We start from the raw sequence: 27812 nt of genomic DNA on the forward strand, positions 1-27812 counted from the left end.
TTAGGTTCGCTCATCTCTAGTTGTCACCTATGGGTGGCATTTAAGAGACTGTTTTTTGCTTCTGGGGGAGAGTTCTACTTTTTCCCTGGGAGCATTTGCCTTAAAGAACACCTACCAGCTGGATCTTTGGAAAGAGAATCAGTATATTCCGGTTGCTAGTTTTCAGGACAGACTATCAACCTTAGAAGTGATTCAGCTAAAAATGTATTTATGAGATGGCAGGATGCAGACTTGGCTCAGCTGAGAAAACGCATACAACTGGCAAATGCTTCAGATTTACTGTAATAGCTTGTATGGCAGACTGATTGTTTATTCTGCAAGTAGCATGACCCAGCGGCTGCTCTCAGAACATAAGCTACTTTTGGTTTATCTACTACATCAGTTATCTTGTCAAAAGCTGCAGCACTGTTTAATGTAGTGTTTTCTTCCTTCCTACATTTTCTGTTGGTTTAGCCCTGATTAGTACAGATGACATTTTGTGTTGCTGTTATACAGGATTTTTTTTTCCTGATGACAAATATTATCTAAAGCTTCAGACATTTTCTGGTTACAGCTTCAGCTATTGCTTTGATCATTTTTATGTCATGCCAGGTCATTGAAAATGACTGTAGTACCAGAGGACCTGGAGTCTTTATAGCATGAAAAAGAGATTTCAGGTTTTATTATAGAGGCAATTTCATAAACAATGGACCCTTCCCACCTTCACACCAAACCTGGGAATGGCAATCCAGTGCATGTCAACCCTTTGCTTTCCTATAATTTCTAGGTGTGAAAGGAGATGTGATCTTCCGGTTGGTTTTTCTCTCCCTTATCTGTTAATGATGTGGTGGATGTCGAATGAAATGAGACTGTATTAAGGTTGAACCTTATTTACACTGAACGATAATCAGGAGCGTTCCGGATTATTGGTCTGTCTAAACAGGCTGGCAATCAACCAATGAAAGAGCAAAAGTGAAATAATTTTTAAGCTTGCTTAAAAATTATCATATCATTCCCAGCAGCAGATCATCCTGTATAAACAGAAAATGTGCTGCAGTGACCAATGATGTTCTATGTGCACAGAACAATCATATTAACAATTGTTCTGTGCGCATGGGAAGTATGGTAGGCCTGTCTAAAGAGACTAGTAAATGACCACCAATCAACTAGCAGTGGTCATTTAGTGGTCGTGATTGGGCTGTCTAAATACAGCTTTAGGATCCCTTTTTCTAGCTACTCCATTGAAATAGCACTAGACAACATATCATATTAATTCTGCGGCTCTGGGTTAGAACTTGCCTCAAATACTTAATAGTGATTGTCTTATGAAAACTATTTTTTTTTTTAAACCTGCCAGCGGATTCATCCTGCCTGTACCATGGGGTGGCATTAATGAGACACTGGCTGTATTATTGCAGCCGTCTATGTCTTACTCTGAAATACTGCAGAATTTCAGAGTAAACATACTTTGAAAAGCTATCCTTGGACTATGTATCTCCACTGACTAGTCCGAGGTGGGTTCCTGGACAGCGTGCTCCCTTCCCCATTCCAGTTGACTGACAGATCTCACCTGTCAGTCAAAGGTATCAGTAAGGGTGGAAGCCAACCAGGGACCTGCCATGGACTTGTCTTCCGAGACACATTGTCCCTGACCTGCTTTTCAAAGTATGTTTACTCTGAAACACCACATCATTTCAGAGTCAAACACACACATCTGCAAGCCCACAGCCAGTCTCTAATTCATGATCCCATGGTTCGGGAAGCATGGATCTGATGACAGGTCATTTTAAATAGAAGATACGCATGCATTCAATTTTATAGCCTGCAGTGGCCACTTTGGAAAAAAATGTAGTAGTACATGCTGGACATTGTGGACAATTAAATGACGGGCAAGCCATGTATTACGCGACCAGGCTGAGTGCATTAGAGCGGAAGCCACTCAGCCTTAGGGAAGAGTCAGATGGCCATATAATTTGAATGGCCATCGGAACGCATGGCTTGGACCAGCCGTTAGTTCTCCCGACTTGAGCTCGGCAGCATGTATTTCTATTCAGCTATCACGCTTGGGTCAGGAGAACCACCAGCCAGTCCGAGCCATGCGTTACATTCCTGTCCAAGTTATAAGGCCATCTGACTCTTCCCTTATAGAGTCCCAAGTATCAGTATGACAACGATGAGCCCTGATGAAGACAATTGATGCTTTAAGAGACCATATAGAAGCTGCGTATAGACCTGAAACCGAAACTGTTGACTGAACCCAGAACCACGTGACAATAGTCAAACATTACTATGGTAATATACGTATGTGCAAGCATTTATATACGGCAGATATATAGATACAAACTATTGATTATCGCAGACATCCAGTGTTGACAACATTGCAGATAAAGTGACTGTATAGTTAAGTCTAAGCAGAAGTTCTATATAATTAATTTTACCAGCAAGGATTCAGTAGCCCAATACAAAGAGAGTAAGTGGAGCTTTTCATGATATCTATCCTATTTACTTGGAAGCTTCCATCTGATTTTTCCAATACCTCAGTGAATGAATGAGAAATAATATAAATGTTATCTAATTAGACATAATACACTTACACTGACTGCCCCCTGCTGCCAGATCTGAATATCATCATCATAAGTGGCTGCAGGCGTTTCATGCCCTTTCCAAAATGAATGTTGAAGTGAAACCACACAGAATCTATTCTAATGGCAGGAATCATGCACAAAGTGTATTGCCGCTTTCTCATGGTCTTTACATACTGTATATACTGGTGCAATTTGCTTGGATCCTTAATGCTTTTTACTGTCAAACTATATAAATACCACTTTTTCACACTAATTAAAGCTAATTTATAGTGGCATCTGCGCTGTGATATTAATCATAAAGTGAGCACTAAATGATGTATTTGTGATGGCTGTGAACATTTGAGGTTTTGTTGGCTGCGTCTGCTGGTTCTACATGGCGTTGATGTAGAATTATGTATTACATGGTAATGACTCTCGATTTATACACCATCAGGCACAGTGGGCAGTTGTATATGGCAACACAGTTTAGCTTCTATCCTATAGGATTTGTCACTGAAAGGGGTGCTGAAGCTTATTGAAATGTTAAATAAGTAGCTGACATTCACTTGTCAGTATAGGAGTGTGTTACCTGTTCATAGCAGCTCCTAATTAGATCTCAAGAACTCTGCTTGTTCTAGCAATCTGGTCGATCACAGTATTAAAGGGGTTGTCCAGGCTTAAGCTACAAGTCTGCAGTCGCTGTATGTGACTGCAGGCTTGTGAATCCTCACGTCGTGTGCACTGTGGACTGTGAGGATTCTCCGATTCCAGAAATGGGCAGTCATGTGACCGCAATTATGCGATATGCATACTCCCGGACACATTTCTACTAGATTGCGTGCATTTAGTCTGAATGAGGCCGGGAGTATGCATATCGGATGCTTGCTGTCGCATGACCGCCCGCTCCTGGTGCCGACACCAAAGTATCCTCACAGCATGCAGTGTGTGCGATGTGAGGATTCATAAATCTGCAGTCTCAGAGTGACTGCAGACTTGTAGTTTAAACTCGGATAACTCCTTTAAAGGGAATCCATGAGCAGGTTATCTATATACTCTGTGGACTGCATGAGGTAAGAGTTAACACACAGATTTCATCAAAGTGTCACGTCAGATTGTGTGCCGTTGTTCACTTACACCGAAGGTTTTATCACCTAGTGATTATGCTAGTCCAACACGCCCCCTTCTGTGATAAGCAGCTCACTGTCTATAGACATTGTATATAGTGCCTGGTGTGGGCGGGGTTAGCTTTCTCAGCTCTGCTGCATTCTACATCTATGAACTCTGATTGTGTCACAACTGCTGCACACAGTAATATGAGTGACACATCATTGGGTTCAGGGTCTCTGACTACATCAGTCTGTTCTCAGATGAGGTAGCAAAAACCTGCTGACAGATTCCCTTTAAGTTGCCAATCAAAATAACATATAATGGAAATAATGTTTAAAGGCTAACCCCCACCTATACTGAATATTACCCTGAGTAGAAAGCCATACCTTAATACTGAACTTGTTGTAAACTATAATCTCAAGAAAGTTCAATCAGATAAAATAGTTGACTATTTGGATATAAATCATTGTGAAAAACACAGTATTCATAATCAATCTTATTTGTTAAAAAATGAACTATTACAAGATCCTTGCAAGCAATGTAATAGATTCCCTCCAATTCTATAAGGGTGACTTACAGGAGGCTATAAACCACGGGTTTCCCTAGGTATTTTCTTAGTATATACAGAGTATCACCGCTTATGATGTCTTTTTCACCAAATCATTGAATTATACATGGAATACCAATTCTGGAGCATTTTTTTCCTAAATTCTGAATTATGCCGTTCCTCTGTTATCCCTCATAGAAATGTAGAAATGAACTGAGGGTCTTACACAGTTCAATCAGTGCCGACAGAATTTGACTTCGTAAGGACACAACACTTTGACAAGGGAAATTGAAACACTCAGTTGTTAATTTATTTATAAAAGTCCAGGAGGAACAAGAGAACAAAGGCATAAAGCTCATTGTTTTATGAAGATGAAATATTTACTAAAACAGATATGAACAGTTTTGTTTTACACACCCCTTAAATGGGGTTTCTGGACTCAACTGAATTTTAACTGTGTGCAATGTGCACACTGTCAATATTCACCTCTATTTCCAGTGCAACTGGGCGTTCATGTAACATATTTGCCATCACGTGTCGACTAAATTCTCTCAATAGGGGGAATCCTGAGCGGATTCTTATCCGTGTCTCTCAATGTTCTAATGAGAGCAGTAGATGATAAATCTAGGTGGCATGTGATCGCAAGTATCATGTGGCTACCCATTCACGCTGGAAAATCTTGAGGGAAGCAAATGAGGATCCACTTCAGAATGTACCTCTATTGAGAAAAGCAGATGAGAATCTGGTCGGCAAACGACTTTCATACTTGCCGTCGCCAAACTTACCACTCTTGCTGGAAATAGAAGGGAATCCTCACAGTGTGCACCTTGCCATAATTTGTCAGTATTCAGTCACTTTGAGTGACTGACTGAGAAATTTAAGCCCCAAAAAACTTTAAATTTTGCTATACTTGGTGCATAACTAGTTTACCTATATGGAAACACAGTTAAATATTGGACAAATGTATCTTATACACTCTACTGAGGCAGACTGCAGTATGTCGGTATCACTATTTTTTGCAAGGTCTCTAACTCCTTTTAGAGACTGAATGAGTTTGAGACGGGGCTGATATAGTGTAACCAGTACAAATTAAGCCTTGACTATACAATTAAATGTGTTGCCCTATATCATGTGATGTCAAGATGCACTGAAAATGGCTTATATTAGCAAGCAATTTGTGAACTTACGTCATGTAGAGTAGATGATACTGTATAACGACAGCACGGTGGCTCAGTGGATAGCACTGTTGCTTTGCAGCACTGGGGTCCTGGGTGCATATCCCACCAAGGACAACGTCTGCAAGGAGTTTGTATGGGTTTCCTCCCACACTACAAAGACATACTGATAGGGAAATTAGATTGTGAGCCCCAATGGGGACAGTGATCACTGATAATGATGTCTGTAAATCGCTGAAGAAATTAATGGTGCTATATAAGGAAATAAAATATGCACCTGTACAGTAGAAATACTATTGTGTGCATCTTAGAGAAACAGACACAACACAGAATTTTACTGGAGATGCAAGTCGGTAAACTTGACAAAACAACTGATGCGGTTGCCTCTTTAAAAAATTCTTGTATTAGCAGCGCGTGTAAGAAAGAAAGCATTGTAGTGACCCATTGTGCTACAGTCATGATGAAATATTATTTTGTTGTAGAATGCATCTTCTAGAAGTGATGTAGAGTCAGACCTCCGGGTAATAGCACACGTAAGCGGTGTCATTTATATACTTTACGTTTGCTCTCAGAGGAGGGAAATAACATATAGCGGGCTTCTTGTTTGTATTTTTGTGAGCAGCCTGCGCAATTGTTTAATACTAATCAATCAGAAGTCAGTGATTTCCCACAGAGCGGCAGATGCTTCCTGGTGGGAAAATAGAGAGCTGTTTGGATACATCTTCTGAAATTGATTTAGCAATTGTTCCTTTCAGCATCACAAACTCTATTATTCCCGATCAAGACATTTTAGGAAGATGGCAGTGTTTGTTCAAGTTATGTATTTTTTAGATTTGGTAATCCAGGTTATGGTTTGTGATCCAGTCTTATGCCATGGTGCCTACACATCTCTAGTATATATCCTGTATTTACGGTAAAACGATCTGACAATCCTTGGTATCAAGACATGTAATTTTATGGCCTGCACACCTTTAGTATTAAATTAATGTATGGGTGCACAAATACGCTATGTGGCCAATATACAGACATATAGATACACTATGCGTCAGCACACTGCGAATAACGAATACATGAACTCCAACATTGCTGCCGAATGTTCTGCAGAACGTTATGGCCTGATCACTAAGGGGTTAACACACATTCTCATTTATATCACATGTGATTCTTTACTCCTTGTTTCCTTTAACTTTTATTGTGCTTTTCTCTAATTTAACCCCTTTACCCCCGAGGGTGGTTTGCACGTTAATGACCCGGCCAATTTTTTCAATTCTGACCACTGTCACTTTATGAGCTAATTACTCTGGAACGCTTCAACGGATCCCCCTGATTCTGAGATTGTTTTTCGTGACATATTGTACTTCATGACTGTGGTAAAATTTCTTCGATATCACTTGCGTTTATTTGTGAAAAAAACAGAAATTTGGCGAAAATGTTGCAATTTTCAAAATTTGAATTTTTATGCCCTTAAATCAGAGAGATATGTCACACAAAATAGTTAATAAATAACATTGCCCACATGTCTACTTTACATCAGCACAATTTTGGAACCAAATTTTTTTTTTATTAGGGAGCTATAAGGGTTAAAAGTTGACCAGCGATTTCTCATTTTTCCAACAAAATTTACAAAACCATTTTTTTAAGGACCACATCACATTTGAAGTCACTTTGAGGGGTCTTTATGACAGAAAATACCCAAAAGTGACACCATTCTAAAAACTGCACCCCTCAAGGTGCTCAAAACCACATTCAAGAACTTTATTAACTCTTCAGGTGTTTCACAGGAATTTTTGGAATGTGAAAGAAAAAAATGAACATTTAACTTTTTTCACAAAAATGTTACTTTAGACCCATTTTTTTTATTTTTGCAGAGGTAACAGAAAAAAATGGACACCAAAATTTGTTGTGCAATTTCCCCTGAGCACGCAGATACCCCATATGTGGGGAAAAAACACTGTTTGGGCAGGGTTCGGAAGGGAAGGAGCGCCATTTGACTTTTTGAATGTAAAATTTGCTTGAATAATTAGCGGACGCCATGTTGCATTTGGAGTGCCCCTGATGTGCCTAAACAGTGGAAACCCCCCACAAGTGACACCATTTGGGAAACTAGACCCCTCATGAAACTTATCTAGATGTGTGGTGAGCACCTTGAACCCCCAGGTGCTTCACAGAAGTTTATAACATTGAGCCGTAAAAATAAAATTTTCACATTTTCCCCACAAAAATGTTTTTCAGCCCTCAATTTTGCGTTTTCATAAAGGTAACAGGAGAAATTTCACCATGCAGTTTGTTGTGCAATTTCTCCTGAGTAAGCAGATACCCCATATGTGGGGGAAAACCACTGCTTGGGCATACGGCAGAGTTCAGAAGGGAAGGAGCACCATTTGACTTTTTGAATGTAAAATTTGCTTGAATAATTTGCGGATGTGCCCCTGAGGTGTCTAAACAGTGGAAACCCTCCACAAGTGACACCATTTTGGAAACTAGACCCCTCAGGGAACTTATCTAGATGTGTGGTGAGTATGTTGGGAAAATACAGTGTTTGGGCGCACGGCAGAGTTCAAAAGGGAAGGAGCACTGTGTGACTTATAAACGCAAAATTGGCTGGAATCGAGAGCGGACACCATGTCTCGTTTGCAGAGCCCCTGATGTGCCTAAATAGTGGAAACCTCCCACCAGTGACCCCATTTTGGAAACTGCACCCCTCAAGGATTTTATCAAGGAGTATAGTGAACATTTTGAACCCCAAAGGTACGACACAGAATTTGATAACAGTAGGTCATCATATTGAATAAGTTGTCATTAGCCTTGACTGCAAGTGCTCGCTACTTGAGTTTGCATCGGGTACTCAGGTATGCACCATGTATCGTGGGTGCTCGAGTGACATGCTCGAGTCCCCGCCCGCATGTTTCACGGTTATTAGACACCCAAAGAAAAACGTGGGGATCGCTCGTGCATGGCAGGCAATCCCCGCAATGTTTTTTTGGCCGCGAAGCATATGGGGCGGAGACTCGAGCATGTCACTTGAGCACCCACGATACTCAGTGCATACCCGAGCACCCGATGCAAACTCGAGTAGTAGCGAGCACTTGTGCTCAACACTAGTCGCCATATCGTGTTCTTTTTTCTACTTTTGAAAAAAATCCTAGCCCAACCCTAACCCTAGCCCAACCCTAGCCCCAACCCCAACCCTAGCCCCAACCCTAGCCCAACCCTAACCCCAAACCTAACCCTAACCCTAGCACAACCCTAACCCCAGAGTTTATTTTTTACACCGTTCCTCGTGAGGTATAAGTGATTAGACTACTTTATTCTTTGGGTCACTGCAATTACAGCGATACCAGAATCATATTGGGTTTTTATGACTGACAGCTGTCACACACTAAAAGACGCATTTTTTTGTAAAATCTTGCATCGCCGTATTTTGAGAGCTATAATTTTTCCATATTTTGGCCGACAGAGTCATGTGACAGCTTGTTTTTTGCGGGATGAGTTGACGTTTTTATTGGTGCCATTTTCAGGTACATGACATTTTTTGATGGCTTTCTATTCCATTTTTTGGGAGCCGGAATAAACAAAAATCAACAATTCATTTAATTTTTTTATGCTGTTCCGCGTGTGGTAAAACTTATAAGGTAGCTTTATTCTTCTGGTCAGTACATTTACAGCGGTACCACATTTATATTGTTTTTCTATGTTTTGGTGCTTTTACACAATAAAAGCTATTTTATAGAAAAAAATTTTTTTTTGCATCGCTTTATTCTGAGAGCTATAACTTTTTTATTTTTCGGCTGATGGAGCTGTATGGCAGCTTCTTTTTTTGCAGGACAAGATGTTGTTTTCAGTGGTACCATTTTTATTTATATTCGTCTTTTTGATCGCGTGTTATTCCATTTTTTGTTTGGCAGTATGATGATAAAGCATTGTTTTTTTGCTTAGTTTTTTTACCGTGTTCACTAAAGGGGTTAACTAGTGGCACAGTTTTATAGGTCAAGTCGTTCTGGACGCGGCAATACCAAATATGTGTACTTTTATTGTTTATTTTTGTTTTTTTCATAATAATATTTATTGATGGGTACATTATATTTTTATTTTTGGTGGATTTTTTTTTTTTTATATTTTTACTATTTTTTTTTTCACTTTCTTGACAGGTTTTTTTACTTTTATTCTTTGTCCCACTATGGGACTTTCACGTTTTTTATTCTGATCGCCTGTATAGCACAGGAATGCAGCACCATCCCTGTGCTATACAGACTGTCAGTGCTGCAGATGCAGAAGATATTTTGGTCATGCACTGCGCATGACCAAAATATCTTCCTGCTGTCTGGTGACCCGGATGCTGTCATGACGACATCGGGTCGTCATGGCAACATCCGAGAAGCCGCGGCAGACAGCGCTAGAGGCCGGGAGAGGAGGTGAGTATCACGATCACCTCCCCTTGCCTCCGCAATACTGCGATCGACTTCGATCGCAGCATTGCGGGGGTTAATGTGCCGGGAGCGGTGCGGGACAGCTCCCAGCACATAGCACCGGGTGTCAGCTGTGACAATCAGCTGACACCCGGCGGCAATCGCGCCCGCACAGCCTGTGTGCGGGCGCGATCGCAAAGACCTATTAAGTGTCAGGCTCTTAAAGCCCAGGGTGCAGATACGTATTAATATGTCTTGGCCTTTAAAGGGGTTAATATACACTTTATCAGAAAATCACATCTATGCCTGTTATGATCACAGGTCTCTATCTGAATTTACATCATTATATACTGTACTAGCTATTAAACCTGTTCCACGCCCGGGTGGCGAGCATTTTTATTGGTATATGATCTCCCATCCTGTTATGTGCTGCCCCCATCCTGGTATTTGTGCTACCCAATCCTGTTCCCCCATCCTGTTACATGCTGCCCCCATCCTATCCCGGTATGCATGGCACCCCTCATCCTTATCATGGTATGCATGGCACCCCTCATCCCCAATCCTGGTATGCATGGTACCCCTCATCCCTATCCTGGTATGCATGGTATCTCATCCCTCATCCCTATCCTTGTATGCATGGTACCCCTCATCCCTATCACTCTGCACACAGACAAAAAATAAAACACTCATACGCACATTTCTTCCCTGTGCTCTTGCGTTGCGTCCCATTCTGCTGGAGGAGGAGTGTGGTGCCGGAGTACGCACGTGCCCATGCCTCGCTGTCCAGCGCCATTTTGCTGAAGACTCACTGCAAATGTCTTCAGTAAAATGGCGCTGGACAGCACGCAGTGCGCATGATCCGGTTCTGACGCCTCACTCCTGCCCCGGTCTCCGGCCAGAACAGAGGCACCGCGGCAGCGCTCCTCCCGGTCAGGTAAGTGTGTAAGTATGGCTTCGGAGATCTCGGTATGCGTTCAGTTTCTACGCATACCGCGATATCCGGCGCCATACCCTCCTCTTACCTGTAACGGTTCGGTTCGTTCTTCTCTGTCTGAAGCCAGACTGCGCAGGTGCGTCTCGCTTGCACAGTCTATAAAGGCTTCAGGCAGAGAGATGCATCTAAGATTATATTATAGATGTCAATGATGCTGAAGCCTGGATCACTAGACCCATGGACAGACTGAGAATTGCAGTTACATTGCTAAATTAGTCCTTTTGAAGGGCACAACTTCTTATTGGAGCCATTGCCCACTTTCCTAGAATTTTTCTAATTTGTCAAGGTCTTTATTTGCATTTTTTTTGGCACAATTTACTCCATAACTTAAACTATTTAGTGAGTCTTATTTTTATTTTAACTTGACAGTCTTTCAGTAGCATGTGTCAGATAAGAGTGCTGAAAATATTTGATTTTCATGTTGGCTTACAAAATCCTGTATATGTTTTCAATACTTCAATGGCTTTATTCACATCATGCTTCTGAATTATGTTTGTCATAAATATTCTGAAAATTTTATTTAAACGTGCATGCCTAATTTAAACCTGATATATGCAAAAGTTTTGTATATTCTACAGGTGCAGCCCATTTATAGACTTTCATGTTAAAAAAATACAACTTTATTTGCTTGGTGTTTCGTATCAGAAAGCATTTTTGGCTAAACTTATTTAACATACAGTACAGACCAAAAGTTTGGACACACCTTCTCATTTAAAGATTTTTCTGTATTTTCATGACTATGAAAATTGTACATTCACACTGAAGGCAACAATCTTGAAGGAGTTCCCAGAGATGCCTAGCACTTGTTGGCCCTTTTGCCTTCACTCTGCGGTCCAGCTCATCCCAAACCATCTCGATTGGGTTCAGGTCTGGTGACTGTGGAGGCCAGGTCATCTGGTGTAGCACCCCATCACTCTTCTTCTTGGTCAAATAGCCCTTACACAGCCTGGAGGTGTGTTTGGGGTCATTGTCCTGTTGAAAAATAAATGATGGTCCAACTAAACGCAAACCGGATGGAATAGCATGCCGCTGCAAGATGCTGTGGTAGCCATGCTGGTTCAGTATGCCTTCAATTTTGAATAAATCCCCAACAGTGTCACCAGCAAAGCACCCCCACACCATCACACCTCCTCCTCCATGCTTCACGGTGGGAACCAGGCATGTAGAGTCCATCCGTTCACCTTTTCTGCGTCGCACAAAGACACGGTGGTTGGAACCAAAGATCTCAAATTTGGGCTCATCAGACCAAAGCACAGATTTCCACTTGTCTAATGTCCATTCCTTGTGTTCTTTAGCCCAAACAAGTCTCTTCTGCTTGTTGCCTGTCCTTAGCAGTGGTTTCCTAGCAGTTATTTTACCATGAAGTCCTGCTGTACAAAGTCTCCTCTTAACAGTTGTTGAAGAGATGTGTCTGCTGCTAGAACTCTGTGTGGCATTGACCTGGTCTCTAATCTGAGCTGCTGTTAACCTGCGATTTCTGAGGCTGGTGACTCGGATAAACTTATCCTCAGAAGCAGAGGTGACTCTTGGTCTTCCTTTCCTGGGGCGGTCCTCATGTGAGCCAGTTTCTTTGTAGCACTTGATGGCTTTTGCAACTGCACTTGGGGACACTTTCAAAGTTTGCCCAATTTTTCGGACTGACTGACCTTCATTTCTAAAAGTAATGATGGCCACTCGTTTTTCTTTACTTAGCTGCTTTTTTCTTGCCATAATACAAATTCTAACAGTCTATTCAGTAGGACTATCAGCTGTGTATCCACCTGACTTCTGCACAACACAACTGATGGTTCCAACCCCATTTATAAGGCAAGAAATCCCACTTATTAAACCTGACAGGGCACACCTGTGAAGTGAAAACCATCTCCAGTGACTACCTCTTGAAGCTCATCAAGAGAATGCCAAGAGTGTGCAAAGCAGTCATCAAAGAAAAGCGTGGCTACTTTGAAGAACCTAGAATATAAGACATATTTTGCATAGTTTCACACTTTTTTGTTAAGTATATAATTCCACATGTGTTAATTCATAGTTTTGATGCCTTCAGTGTGAATGTACAATTTTCATAGTCATGAAAATACAGAAAAATCTTTAAATGAGAAGGTGTGTCCAAACTTTTGGTCTGATCTGTATGTGTGTTTCGGAGCTTTGGGAATACAAATTCTGTCCTGATATACTGTATGCCTCTTTGATGAAGCACAAATAACCCGTCTTATAACAATAGGGAAGTTATTTAGAAAATAAGTGACAACAAAATAATAGATAATTAAAGGATAATAGTCCCCTGTTAGAAAGATATCTGTGCCAAGACAAAGCTCCTTTTGTAAACTGCATGTTTAGCAAGGTTCAAGCATTCATTTTCATAGCGGGAGATGGTTATTCTGACTCTAAGCTCTTCTTTATTGACAATATTTCCAGCTATAACAAAGGACAATAAGATTGTTTGTCCAATTAAGAAAAATCTCTTTGCAGAATCGCATCTTGCAGCTGTAATTGTTACATAAGTGATGCGTTCTTTGATGAGATAAGTGCTGCAGCCAGCGGTGTAAAGATGTAGGTCCTGGAGGCATTAAAATAATGCTGAAGAAGAATGTTCAGATGAAACAAGACCACATAGGCTGCTAAGACAATGGCAATCACGACATATGGCATCTGTCACAAATCATAATCACATCCTCTGTATGTAAGGAGCGGTGTTTAGACCTGTAGTTGTAATATCAAGTTTAAAGGGTACATTGTTGGCGGGAAGTAATATGCATATATTCCAGACATTTTATGGTACTACAAATATGTAGCACCCTGAGGATTCGGCTGCTACAGGGGTATTGCACCTCAACCCAGAGGTGTGATATTCCACTCCCGGGTAAGGATGGAGTGTGGAACTGAGCTCGGTAGGCTGCATGCACTACACACATCCCATTTCCGAGGAACAGGCCGACGGTACTCCCACTTAGAAATGTGCAGGTACGACCGAGTCTGTTCCTGGCTGGAGTGGGAGGGGGGTGGTACATCCCAAGTAGTGTAGGGGCAGATAGGGGGAGCAGCCTGGGTAAAGATAGGAGCTCATTGGGTGCTGGTCACCTGAGCTCACACATAGAGGGTGTATATAAGGTGGGCACCATCAGAGATCAGGGTCAGTCAGTCAGCCTTTGCAGAGGAGTCACAGGAAGAGGAGCAGAGCAGATCCAAAGAGAGAGAGAGGAGAAAGAAGGAGAGACCCAGAGGGGGAAGCAGAAGAGAGGACTCTAAGACCCCAAATCCAATCCACGGGTGAAGAGTCGGCATCAGGGTACCGGAACCCAAGCTGGTGGGGGCAAAAACACACCCCAGCCAGAGACCGGAGGCCGTGGGCAGCGTCTGCCACGGCCACCCACCACATCCACCACGAAGGCATACCACGTGGAGGGTCAGGGAACCCAAGGCCAAGGGTCACCCAACAGAAGGCCCGAGGGAGCTGGACCTGGGTGGATCACTAGTGGGGACGGCCAGAGAAAGGACAGAAGGAGAGCTCAGGGTCACGCTCCGGACTCGCTTGGGGGTTGGCTGGATCCAGGACCTGGTGGACGCAGCACGGCTCGGGAGGTCACTTGAAGCTGGAGTGACCGGAACATCAGCAGTGAGTAAATACCCTAAACTGCACAACCCGACTCTGTCTTCCTTTAACATCTATGCTGCACCACCACAACCCCCATCCTCTGCACCTGACCCCCTGAGGCTATACCCCACCCGTTGGGGGTTATACCACCAAAAGCTGCACCTACACCATCAGCCTCAGCGGACCCTGCTGCAGCGGCGGCCATAGTGACCGCAACACAACGGGTGGCGTAGTCGACAATAAAGAACTTATTAACATCTGTAGGACTGCCACATACAACTGAGTTTGACACCCTGGGCACGGACCGGGTCACAGCCACTCGGAAGACTACAACTCCCATCTGATCCGGCTCCGGATATTCCCCCTAAAGAATATGGCCCAGGGGGCGCGTCAAATACTAATTGTATTAGTACTCTATGGATATTCTCATAGTTGCATGCCGTTTTACTGATTAGAATAGTGGTCCTTAGATGCATTCAGAAATTCAATCAATTTCCTTGTCTGTGTAATGTCAGGCAGGAAATAGAAAAAATGAATTCCTATATAAGCTTTCATAAAGAATACATTCCTATAATGTAATATTACAAAAAAAAACACTACATAGATGATTACCTTCCGTGAGGTGTTTTAATAAAATGAGTGTATGGTATAGCATGTTCTACAGCATTGGAAGCTCAGCTTTAGGCCTCATTCACACATATGTGTGTAAACCAGGGCTGTGGAGTCGGAGTCGTGGAGTCACAGCCGGTGTCCATTTTGGTGGAGTCGGAGTCTGTATAAAATGGACCAACTCCGACTCCTAAAATATATAATAAATTGGGTCCAGTAGTTCAATGCAGTTTGTGGGGAATATTTTTTCAGAAGAATTTGGTAAAGTTATGAAATGTCCTATAAATGTCCTATTCCTGATCTAAGGGTCTGGACTTTTAGGTGAGATGAATCTGTGCTACAGTAAATTTATCACTTAAACATGAGCCATGTATGAGGGAGTCGGAGTCATGGAAATTGAGGAGTTGGAGTCGGAGATTTGACTTACCGACTCCACAGCCCTGGTGTAAACACTTGCGTGAAAAACTGCTACTGGTGTCATCAGTGTTTTCCATCAGTGTCATCAGTGTGTCTGTTTTTATCATCAGTCTCATCAGTGTTTTTCCGGTATGGATAAAGAAAGAATTAAACTACAAAGCTTCTCCTATACTTTGCAATATTAAACACGGACAGCACATGGACTACACACTGATGCCATCCTTGTGCTGAACGTGTTTTTCAAGGACCCAAAGGCTTATATTGGCCCTTGTCATCTGTGCCACTGGAAAAAAAAAACGGACATGTGCATAGCACCATAAGTAATGGGTACGTGTGGTAGCCATGAAAAAACGGATACCACACGTACTAGAAACACGGACATGGGAAAGAGGCCTCAATGAAACTTGCTAGAACTTCTGGTAAAACATTAGAAAAATCTATAGTCTAATATTATGATGATGTACAAATAGGAGCACAATGATGAGTAGCAAGGCTGTTATTTATAAATCAGGAAAGTGAAGTTATGTGTCACACAAGGTGTTAAGGTGTGAGAAAGACTAAGTGCAACAGAAAGGGATGAGGGGAAGGGAGCCCAGACACTAGGGAAAGGTGGAGTGGAGACCTCCTAGGCTGATCTGATATCATCTTGTCTCCCCTATCGGCCTTATATGAGCTCCTCACCTATCGCCGCACAGAAATCTAAACCCTGTATTTCCCTAGAGCTTGGCCCTGGATAGGGAAGCACTAGTCAGTCCCCACTAACAACTGAAGACAACAAGGGAGACAAACATGGGGGAAAGTAACTTAGCTTGAGCCAACTTCAGAGAGATTACACCACACCTCCTCCAAGCACCTGAGAGGACGTAAGCAGACTGCAGTAGCTCCAAGCCTTCACAAGAGAACGTGTGAATATCACCGGCGCCTCCCTGTAGCAAATAGAAAATATTTAAACACCCAGGTCTGGGTGTCAATTAGCAGGAGGGAGGTAGCAGCTGGGTCCTAGAGTGAGACAGATCTAAGAAGGTGTCTGTAATGCCAAACAGAGATCTTCTGCAACCAACTGCAGGGTAACTGTCTGTCACATCTGACAAACCCGTGACATTATGCCTTCCATCGGCTGTGTATGGATGTGAAGAAAGGCATGGGCGCAGGGTGCTCCTGTTGTGCCCAGTGACACCCTAATGTTCCATAACTGAGAAATGCTGCTGCCTGGTGACAATTAATGTGAGTCTTGTACAGAATGAGAGACCATGAGGCATCCCTATATGAGCTGTGATCTTGACATATTGATGGATGCCACCCAGAGGTTCTACTATGAGACATGCAGCAGCAGTTAGGGTATGTGCCCATGATGAGGAGCCGCTGCAGAACAGCTGTACTGCTTCCTCCCTTAATTACGCAATTTTTTTTTCACCTGCCGACTTTCCTCATAGAGGTTGGGTCTATGGGGAAAGTCCACATGTGGACTCGCAAGAGAAATTGACATGCTGCGGATCTAAAAGACGCACCACATGTCAGTTTCCACGGGTGGTCCGCAGGTGTACAGAAACGCATAGTGGATATGAGATTTCTAGAAATCCATCCACTATGAAGTAACATCTGTATGCTGCGGGTTTGGCGCTGCATAGACACGCAACTTACAAACCGCAGCAAATCCTGAATGTGGGCACATACCCTTATAGTCAGCATAAATCGTGCACCTTGTGACTCTGAAGGGGGCGCTGCCAGGCATCCCCTTTTAGCTCATAATTAGGTGTAACACTGTTTACTATAGGGAGTGTTGCACAATGCAGGACCCCTTGTCTTTCTTTCACCTTGTGCTGGCTGCTTAACCTTTTTCAAGGCTACCAGGAAGGAAGCATGGACCTCTCTTTATCCCACCTCATAAAGTGCCCTGAGCTGTCCTGTGCTGCTGATCTCATGAAGGATAATGTGCTGTTTGATTTGCATGGGCGGATTATCATCAAAGTAATCCGTGAGAATACCTGGTGCCCCATATCTCTTAGGTCTAGCCTGTGAAATTTCTCAATCTATGTATTCAGCCTCATGCTGTCCACCGTGTGCGATATAAAGAACCAACCTGTCTCACTGTCCGACATTTCCAAAATGTTACTTATTAATGCTCATCTTGGTTCCTTCGCTATACCTATTGCTTTTAATCTCTTACTATGTCTATGTAGTAAGCTCCTCTTATATCGGAGGCTTGTTATGTCACAATAGTTACATACAGTCTCATCCTAAGGCTATGTGCCCACAATGCAGAAATGCTGCATATTTTTTCCGCTTATCCCTGACAGGAAAAACGCATGCAGTTTTTACATGCGTTTTTCCCGCCAGGTAATAGCGTTTGTCAAGCGTTTTTGCATGCATTTCTGCAATGCGGGTTATCAAGCGTTTTCCAAGCGATTTTAGCGTCACTTGGAAAAGTGCTTGACAACTTGTTCACACTATATAAATCCATGCAACCGGCATACTCACCTTCCGATGTCCTCCCGGTGTTTTCTCCGCTGCGTCCGGTGTCTTGGGTGGCTCGAGGTGGTGTAAAGGACCGGCGGTGACGTCATTGAGTCATGTGACAGGTCACATGACTCAATGACGTCATGGCAGGTCCTTCACAACACCACGACCCATACAGCAGACCAGACGGAGGGGAGAAAACACCGGGAGGACATCAGAAGGTAAGTATAATCTTTTTTTTTTTTTTTTTTAATTCTTTTTTTAACAGGTTCTATGGTACCCAGGTCTGGATGAGAGTCTCCTCTCCTCCAGACCTGGGTACCATCTGCACATTGAACCGTGTGATATCCGCATGTACAGATGCAGTGATGCGGATGTCACGCGTGACCTTTAGTCATGTGACGCGTGACCTGTCACATGACTAAATGACGTAATGGAAGGTCCTTTTACACCACCGTGAGACGCTGGGGAGCCAGGACGCATCGGAGAGAAGACCGCGGGCCATCAGAAGGTGAGTATAATGTTTTTTTGTTTTTTTTTTACCATTTTTATTCTTTTTTTAACTATTAACTTGGTCACACTATATAAATCCATGCCAGTTATCAAGTTGTCAAGCACTTTTCCAAGTGACGCTAAAATCGCTTGGAAAGCGCTTGATAACCCGCATGCAGAAATGCATGCAAAAACGCTTGACAAACGCTTCTACCTGGCGGGAAAAACGTATGTAAAAACCGCATGCGTTTTTCCTGCCAGGGAGAAGTGGAAAAAATATACAGCATTTCTGCATCGTGGGCACATAACCTAAGGCCTAGTGCCCATGAAGCAGAAATGCTCCGGATTTTTTCTGCATTTCCCTGGCAGGAAAAACGCATGCGGATTTTACATGCATTTTTCCTGCCTGGTAGAAGCGTTTGTCAAGCGTTTTTGCATGCATTTTCGCATGCAGGTTATCACTTGGAAAAGTGCTTGACAACTTGGCAACTGGCATGGATTTATATAGTGTGACCAAGTTAATAGTTAAAAAAAAGAATAAAAATGGTAAAAAAAACCCACAAAACACATTATACTCACCTTCTGATGGCCCGCGATCTTCTCTCCGGTGTGTCCTGGCTCCCCAGCGTCTCGCGGTGGTGTAAAAGGACCTTCCATGATGTCATTTAGTCATGTGACGGGTCACGCGACCGCCGACGTCAGCGGTTGCGTGTCCTGTCACATGACTAAATAACATCATGGAAGGTCCTTTTAAACCATCGCGACCCCCTGGGGAGCCGAGACTCACAGGAGAGAAGACCGCGGGCCATCAGAAGGTCAGTATAATGTGTTTTTTTTTTGTTTTTTTTTTACCGACGTCAGCGGTTGCGTGACCTGTCACATGACTAAATTACATCATGGAAGGTCCTTTTATACCATCGCTAGCCGCCGGGGAGCCATGATGCACCGTACAGGAGACCAGGGGCCATCAGAAGGTGAGTATAATGTACGGTATATTTTTTATTTTAAATTCTTTCTTTTAACAGGTACTATGGTACCCGAGTCTCCTCTTCTCCAGACCCGGGTACCATCCGAACATTGAATTGCTTAATATCCGCATGTGCACATGTACTCATGTGGATATTAAGCGATTCAATGCAAGTCAATGGTGCAATTACACCGCATTTCCGCAAAAATAATGGACATGCTGCAGATTTTTCCGCAATGATAATCCGCAGCGGAAATTTCCGCAGCATGTGCACAGCACAAGCGGATTATCATTGAGGACCATGCGGCACGTATTACCAAACTTTTTTTAAGCGTTTTCACTGCAGAAATTCTGCAGCAAAAACGCTTGAAAAATGCATAGTGGGCACGCAGCCTAAAGGTATACCAGTAAAATGGCAGATAGAGTGTGTACCATGCACAAATTTTTTATCTCCACCACATTTATAAAATACTCCCTAACCAAACCCTACACATGCCTAAAAAATGTGAAATGGCAATATTCTGTAAAGGGATTACAGGAAACCTGTCAGGTCCCCCATGCCCTCCAACCCAGCAGCATTCACCTATGTATGAGAAAACACACTGCCTAACCAGCCCTGTATAACGTTATTGAGTGAATACATTTACAAGAAAAGCATTTATATTATCCCTGTTTCCTATGCTAATGAGGGCTTTGACTAGTCGATGGGGTGTTAGTTGTCCCATGCTAGTCAGCCTTCCCTGGCTTCATAGACGCAGTGACGCTGCCGGAATGAGCGGCGCGCGAGATTTTCATGACGCCGCTTGTGCAAATTATGTTATCACACTAACGGGGGCGTAATAACATGGAAAGAAGGCTGACCAGTCTGGGCAACTAACCCCCCATCGACTAGTCAAAGCCCTCATTAGCCTAGGAAACAGGGACATTATAAATGCATTTTTCATACCTTGTTTTGACTCAATAATGTTATACAGGGCTGGTTAGGCAGCGAGTTTACTCATACATACAGGTGCATCTCACTAAATTAGAATATCATCAAAAATTTAATTTATTTCAGTTATTCAATACAAAAAATGAAACTCATATATTATATAGAGTCATTACAGACAGAGTGATCTATTTCAAGTGTTTATTTCTGTTAATGTTGATGATTATGGGTTACAGCCAATGAAAACACAAATGTCATTATCTCATTAAATTAGTATATTTCATAACAACAGCTTGAAAAATGTTTTTAAAATCTGAAATGTTGGCCTATTGAAATGTGTGTTCAGTAAATGCACTCAATACTTGGTCGGGGCTCCTTTTGCATCAATTACTGCATCAATGCATGCGATGCACCTATATGTGAATGCTGCTGGGTTGGAGGGCATGGTGGACCTGACAGGTTCTCTTTAAGTTTCTCAAGTTTACTGGTGAATGGAACAGATGATCCTTTGAGGAAAATTGATGAGATGGAAATATAGAGTTAAAAGAAAAAGGATGCAGACTTATTTATTGCTCCAAAGGGAAAAGTGATGTGAAACCACATAGAAATAATACAAATTAGGGGAAAAAAGTCCATAGGAAAGAAACATATTCAGTTTTATAAAAATCACAATGTTGTAAGAGAGACGCAATCAAGGAAATCACTAGGCGGCTGCAGTAGTCGAAAATGAAATCTATAAGCGTTTAGGTATAGCTGTTTGTCACCATGAATTCATTGTTGATTCTCCTGTATAATATCAAAGAAGAAGAATGGAAGTTGAAAGCAAAAAAAAATAAACACCATTAATAGCTATTATTTAACAAGCTGAATGGAAGTGTGCAGCCGGCACTGCATGTGCAGCTGATGAAAGTGTGTGCCTTTGTTACCATGTTATATTGCTCCAGTGCCTCTAAAATAGAATATTTTAGTTAAAATAGCCTACAGCTTTGTGTAAACCGCTCCTATGAAGACCTATGTGTCTCCTTACAAGCAAACCAAATGTATAGTCTGATCCTGCTTTTTAACAGTTTCCCTATGCCGGTGTGAGATGCCCATAGTGCTGCTCGTCACAGAAAATGATGTCTACTCTTATAATGAACAATTGCAACATACTTAAAATAAGCAATATATATAGAATCTAAATGAACATTTTTACTAAACAGTAATATAGACTACAATTTTAAACCCTTTGGCCCACTAGGATATTAAAACTCATTTTCGGCACCATAAATATAATTACAGATAACTTGTTACCCACACTCTCTACAATAAACTCACATTACTTACAGAGCTATTTGTACCCTTAGACATGCACAGCCCATTCAGCCCAAATCTCAAAATAGAAAGGTTTACTCTTAAAGCACCACTCCAGTGTTTTTATTTTTTTACCGCTGGAGTGGTGCTTCAAATCTAACTCACCTGCCCCCTGTCTAATACTTATCTTCCGTCGTCTTCATCTGGTATCACCGTCATTCCTGTCGGTCTCCCACAGTTTGTGTTTTCATGAAGTGATCCGGAGGTCACAACTCAATACAAGTCTATGAGATCCTTGTTCTGGCTCTCATAGACTTGCATTGAGAGATTGTGATGTAGTTTCCGAGTTCTGGTCAGTCAGAAGCTGCGCTTACAAGATGGTGCCACGAAATCGGATCGGTGCCAAAAAAAGATGAAGAAGCCGGAGGATAAATGTAAGAAAAGGGGCAGGAACCTTAGGTTTAAAGCGCCACTCCAGCACTGAAAAAAAACAAACGCTGAAGTGGTGCTTTAACTGTACAGATTCAAATTTAGCACAAACCGTGCTGGAATACAGCTGATTGCATATTTACTGGTAAAATAGTCTACCAGTAGCTCAGGGCATAAATGTGGAACCAGTACCAAGCTCAGTGAATCAATATGATAACAGTACGTAAATTGCCTCTTCAGAAATGAAGAGGACTTGAACTAAAATCCTAAAAGTCAATATAGACCCTATAACGAGCCTTGCCATATGACAATGGATGAAAGCCAAAACAGAAACTCAATATGCAGACACTTGTTTCAGGGTGTAGCCCCTCCTCAGTGCAATGCATGAGATCTGATTTGGCTGGGTGAGAGGCCTCTTACAGGGGCTTAAGGGGTAATGTCTCTCCTTGTGGAGAGTAACATGTCTGAAATACCAGTGAAAGACTAGTAGGACATGCAGTGCTCCTCTGGGAAATTTTAAATATGCAAATTTCCTTTTGAGAGGAAGAGGACTTGTAGTCTAGTGGCACTTATTGGAAGAAAGTGTAGTGCCGGCGTCCCTGCCCTCTGCTAGGCAGGGACGCTGTTCCCCTCACCGCTCTGCTCCGTGCCCGGCGTCCCTCTCCCGCTCTGCTGGCAGCGCGCGCTCCTTCCCGGCCACTGTGCTTAGGGCGCGCGCGCGCGCCCTCCCTCCCTCTTAAAGGGGCCGCGCGCGCCGTCCTAAGGAGTCCCCGGCCAATGGCCGGAGGACTTTACCATATATAAGGCACCTCCTCCAAAATGGAGGTGCCCGAGCAATGTTGTTGCACCGTTCTACTCTGCTTCAGCCCTCAGGTCCCGTTGCCAGTTACCTGCCAGTTACCTGCCAGATTCCTGCCAGCTTGCTGTCCTAATCCTGCCTGATTTCCTGTTACCTGCCTGCCTGCCTGAGGTCCGACGGTCTGCCTTACAACTCCGGTCAGTCTGTCTAAGGACCAACTTGCCCGCTCACCTGGGAGCGCACATCAGCTACCTGCCTGCTTGCCTGAGGTCCGACGGTCTGCCTTACAACTCCGGTCAGTCTGTCTATGGACCAGCTTGCCCGCTCACCTGGGAGCGCTTCTCCGCTACCTGCCTGCTTGCCTGCCCGGAGGCTCCGCTGTCACGTGCTGTGACCACCAGCTATTCCAGACTCTTGCCCGCTCACCTGGGAGCGCTTCTCCGCTACCTGCCTGCTTGCCTGCCCGGGGGTTCCGCTGTCACGTGCTGGGACCACCAGCTATTCCAGAGACTCTTGCCCGCTCACCTGGGAGCGCTTCTCCGCTACCTGCCTGCTTGCCTACCTGGAGGCTCCGCCGTCACGTGCTGTGACCCCCTGCTATTCCAGAGACTCTCGCTTGCTCACCTGGGAGCACACATCCTCCATCTGCCTTGCTAGCCTACCTGGAGGTTCAGTCATCACAGGTCGTACCTACCCTTTACCTAGAGACTGCCCCGGTCACTTGCCGTGACCTCCAGCCCGTTCTTCCAGAGACTGCCCCGGTCACTTGCCGTGACCTCCAGCCCGTTCTTCCAGAGACTGCCCTGATCACTTGCCGTGACCTCCTGCCCGTACACCCAGAGACTGTCCCGGTCACCTGCTGTGACTGCCTGCCTGGTCGCCACCCGCTCCCTTACAAGGACCGCTCCCTTGTATAGTAGCCCAGAGGTTCCGCCTCCCAGACCCGTTACAGAAAGCACTCATAAAAGTCAATATCAACCCTTTAACTAGCCTATAGAATAGTAAGGTATGATGAGAGTTGTTTTTTTTTTCACACAGTAGATTACTACCACACTTCGTTACCATGGACTATATAGTCAATCTCATACTGATGTGATGTAGTCACAGGGATAATAAATTGTAACCGTGTAAACCGTAACTTTCCAATGATATTTTTTTTATTGGAGTCATTTAACTCCCATTTTCTTCTCCATCTGCTCTTGCTCTCCCTGCCACAACTCTTATTTCATCTTTTGTTGGTTGCATCAGGGGTAGTGCGGCATTTAGTGGCTAAGTGGGCATTACCGGATGCATCAGTGCACTTGGTGGGTGGGGAGGTATCACAGGGGGTAACAAGGATCTTGCTTGTTTAGTGGGGAGGCTATTTAGGAGGCAGCACTTGCTTGTTTGGTGGGGAGGAAGCACCATGGGCAACAAGGCACTTGCATCAGAGGCATTACGGCACTTGGTGGGTGGGCAGGCTATGCTAGGGGCAGCAAAATGGCAGCAGGTGTAACAAGGATTTCTGCTTTACCTTGTTCGGTGAAGCATAAATGTGTGGGGACAATTTATTTGAGAATTAATAAAACTATAATGGGATCTCCGTTTTAAATTTATTTTTCAAGAGACGAACGAGGTAGCTACAGCTTCAAGCTGATTTGTCATATTTCTCATCATTATTCTCAAATTTTAAGAGGTGTTTCATTACATACAGTTGTTAAAATGAGAGCAGTACTCAAGAAGATGTGTCGGGGGGAATAAAAGAGAATGAGTATGTGAGTGCCTCATGTCTGACATGTACAGCAGGACCCACAGGCTGCCCTCCAGTACTACATCTCAGACTCTGGCTTTGATGAGGAGGCAGCTAGTTTCTTTGTTATTGCCAAAGCTCTAAGAAGCTACTGCTTTGGTGCAAGCTGGCACCACAAAGAATTTTGCAGGTTGCTGCCTTCATAGTGTCAAAAGAAAAGTACTGCATCCGTAGTGATTTTTATTTATGCAGCACACCTCGCTTCAAACGTTATTATATCTTGATAAGCTCAGTTATGTGTAATCACTCCGGTAGGTGGGTGGTGTAAAAATAGAAGAAACTTCTCTAGACCTATTTAGAAATGTGTTACATTTATTAAGCACAGTGAAACAATTTTGATACATTTGCAGCAAATAAGAACAACACTGCTTACAGATAAACCGACTTTAAAGGGGTTGTCCATTACTCGGACAAACCATTCTCAGGCCCTCTGTCTCTCCCCAGTAAAATAATATCTATATTCAGTGCCATTGCCATTCCAGCCTTATCGGCTTGCGCTCTCGTAGGGTTCGCGTGTCATTATGTCACAAGATCCTTGCGGCCAGTCAGCGCTGGCTCCAATCTCCTCTCCTTCAGACGAATCACATACATCCGGAGGAAGTGAGAGGTGCAAACTATCTCTGATTCATGCCGCACGTGGTGCGGGCTACATGAAGTATATGACTGATTCCCTTTAAACTGAAGCTGTCATTATTTTTTTCGTATATGAACAAATACCACCACCTTCATCAGCGCCTGTGCTGCATTCCACAAAGTTGTATATTATCCCCTGGCTCCCACTGTAAACACCCCTTTAAAAACATTTTGAATTGCTCCCACACTGTATGCAAATCCGAGCTGTCTGGTCCGAAGAGCACCAATGCTGAACCCTCTGTCCTTCTTCTCTGCTGGTAATTGTCCTCCTCCAGCTTTGATTGATGTGGATGATGCGCCTTGTGTCATCCACATTGTCTAACGAAATCTCGCTCCTGCGCTGGGACATTGTCGGCTCACGCATGCCTTGTCCTACTGCGGGCAGAGCATAAAACATCTGTCACGGGTGTATCAGGTTTGACAGTCATTCTGGATCCGGCTGTAGAAGGTCGCTGCGCTTGGTCTTGCAGACACCTTTTTTATCCTTTTATCATCCCTCCCTCTCTAGGACCCAGCGGTGATCTTCACCTTCTGCTGCTAATTAAAACACCCTTGCTGGATTCTTAAATACTCTCAGTTTCTCCAGAGAATCACTGGTGAAAGAGTACATTCCTATTCAGTTCTGGTGTTCTAGCAGTCAGCTAGATTCTTCTTGGAGTTCCTTTGTGGATTGTAGCCATGATCTCTCTGGTGTCTTCTCAAAGCTAAGTGTATCCCCTTCACTGTTTCCCTGGTTTGTCTTTAGTTGCCGTTGGGCTGACTAGTGCTCACCCCTTCCCCTCCCTTCCTAGGACCTAGCTCTAGGGACAGACAGGGCTAAGGTATCCTGCTTGGCGATAGGTGCAGAACCTATTTAGAGATGTTAGGGGAGTCTGGGTGGTGTTAGATCTGCCTAGGGGTCTCCACTCTCCCTTTCCCTAATTGCTGGGCTTCCCCCTTTTCCCGTCGTCGTACGCTGTGTCCTTCCCTACCTAGCATGGCAACATCACTGTGCATGCGCCGGCACGGTCCGCAAGCGCAGTTATGTTTTATGCTCTGCCCACAGTGTGGCAGAGCAAAGTGTACCTGCGCGAGCTGTCGATGTTCCTTCGCATGCGCAAGATTTTGTTCGATGCGTCAGGATGTGTCATCCATATCGAAGAATGCCGGAGGACAGTGATTTCAGGCTTAGAAAAGGCACAAATATCGCCACAGAAATGACGCCCATGGGACCCGACCATTACAGCGCGGGAGCAATTCAGGGGATAATATACAATGTTGTGGAATGCAGCACAGGCGCTGATGAAGGTGGTGGTATTTGTTCATATACAAAAAAAAAACTGGTGACAGATTCCCTTTAAGGACCACATTATCTGATTATAGTACTTTAAGGAACGTAATATATTATTGGCTGTGTTGCCCTGTTAGACATATTCTATTATATTTATGTTAAAGCTTTATATTCAGTGCCAAACATAGCTTTTGTCATAGGGAAATAAAGATCTGTTCCTCATATATTTATGTTGAAGCTGTGAGGAAAAAAAAATCACATTATGTTCCATCATGTGCCATTTATGTAAATATTCTCCCATCATAACATTGCTCGGATGTGCTGCACCATGGCACAGAGGGTGTACTCATCTGCTGGCATGCAGGCTCTGTGCACACAGCTCTGCCATGCTCTATTAACCATGAGCTACAACAGTGATGCAAAAGAGCCTCCCTATAGGCGCAGGGCATCAGACTGAAGGTGATGGCATGCAGCAAAATGACCACACCGGCTTCTAATTCTGTCAACTTAGAACATTGGTGGAGATTTATTATTACTGTACTAAAGTCAGGCAGGACAAAACTAAATGAGACACAACTGTGGATCATTTGTCAGTGGTGTGATGAAATTGGGGCATCTTTCTAGATACAGTATGCCAGCCAGTTTCCATATACGACATCTTTGTTGGTCTACTTTACACCCATAATGTTGCTTACTATGAGGCTGTGTTCACACGATGCGTATTTCATGCGTTTCCGCGGCGTTTTTGCAGTTGCGTAAACGCCGCGGAAACGCATGAAAAACGCATGGTAGAAGGGCAGCAATGTTCCCCAATGGAAATCCGCATGTGCTGTGCCCATGATGCGGATTTTTCCGCAGCGTTAACGCTGCGGTCAAAAATCCGCAGCATGTCAATTGCGGAAACGCGGCGATTTCGCCGCCATTGACTTGCATTAGAACGCGCCAATTCCGCAAGACAGCATTTGTACTTGCGTAATTGGTGCGTTCTAATGTGCGGATGGTACCCGGGTGTGGAGGAGAGGAGAGTCTCCTCCACACCCAGGTACCATTAAAAAAGCTGTAAGGGTATGTGCACACGATGCAGAAATGAAGCAGAAAATTTCTGCATCATTTCTGCATCTCCCTGGCAGAAAAAACGCATGCAGATTGTGCATGCGTTTTTCCTGCAGAATACATGCGGATCCACATGCAGATTCACATGCGTTTCCGCATGCAGATTGACAAGCGCTTTCCAGGCGATGTTAGCATCACCTGGAAAGTGCTTGACAACTAGGTCACACTATATAAATCCATGCAAACAGCATGGATTTATACAGTGTGAACCGAGAGAGTGTATATACTTACCTCCGATGGCCCGCGCTGTCCTGC

At 43.6% G+C, this 27812-nt stretch overlaps 1 protein-coding gene across 1 annotated transcript in view; it reads left to right on the plus strand.

Moving 5' to 3' along the window:
• The window catches only part of EPB41L3 (erythrocyte membrane protein band 4.1 like 3), a 376691-nt gene that overhangs the window by 67126 nt on the left and 281753 nt on the right, over positions 1-27812 (plus strand). The gene's annotated exons all lie outside the window — the stretch shown is intronic.

The sequence above is a fragment of the Phyllobates terribilis genome, unplaced genomic scaffold (assembly GCF_046119375.1).
Source record: "Phyllobates terribilis strain yellow unplaced genomic scaffold, ASM4611937v1 Scaffold_4__5_contigs__length_816908805, whole genome shotgun sequence".
NCBI classification, from domain to species: Eukaryota; Metazoa; Chordata; class Amphibia; order Anura; family Dendrobatidae; genus Phyllobates; species Phyllobates terribilis.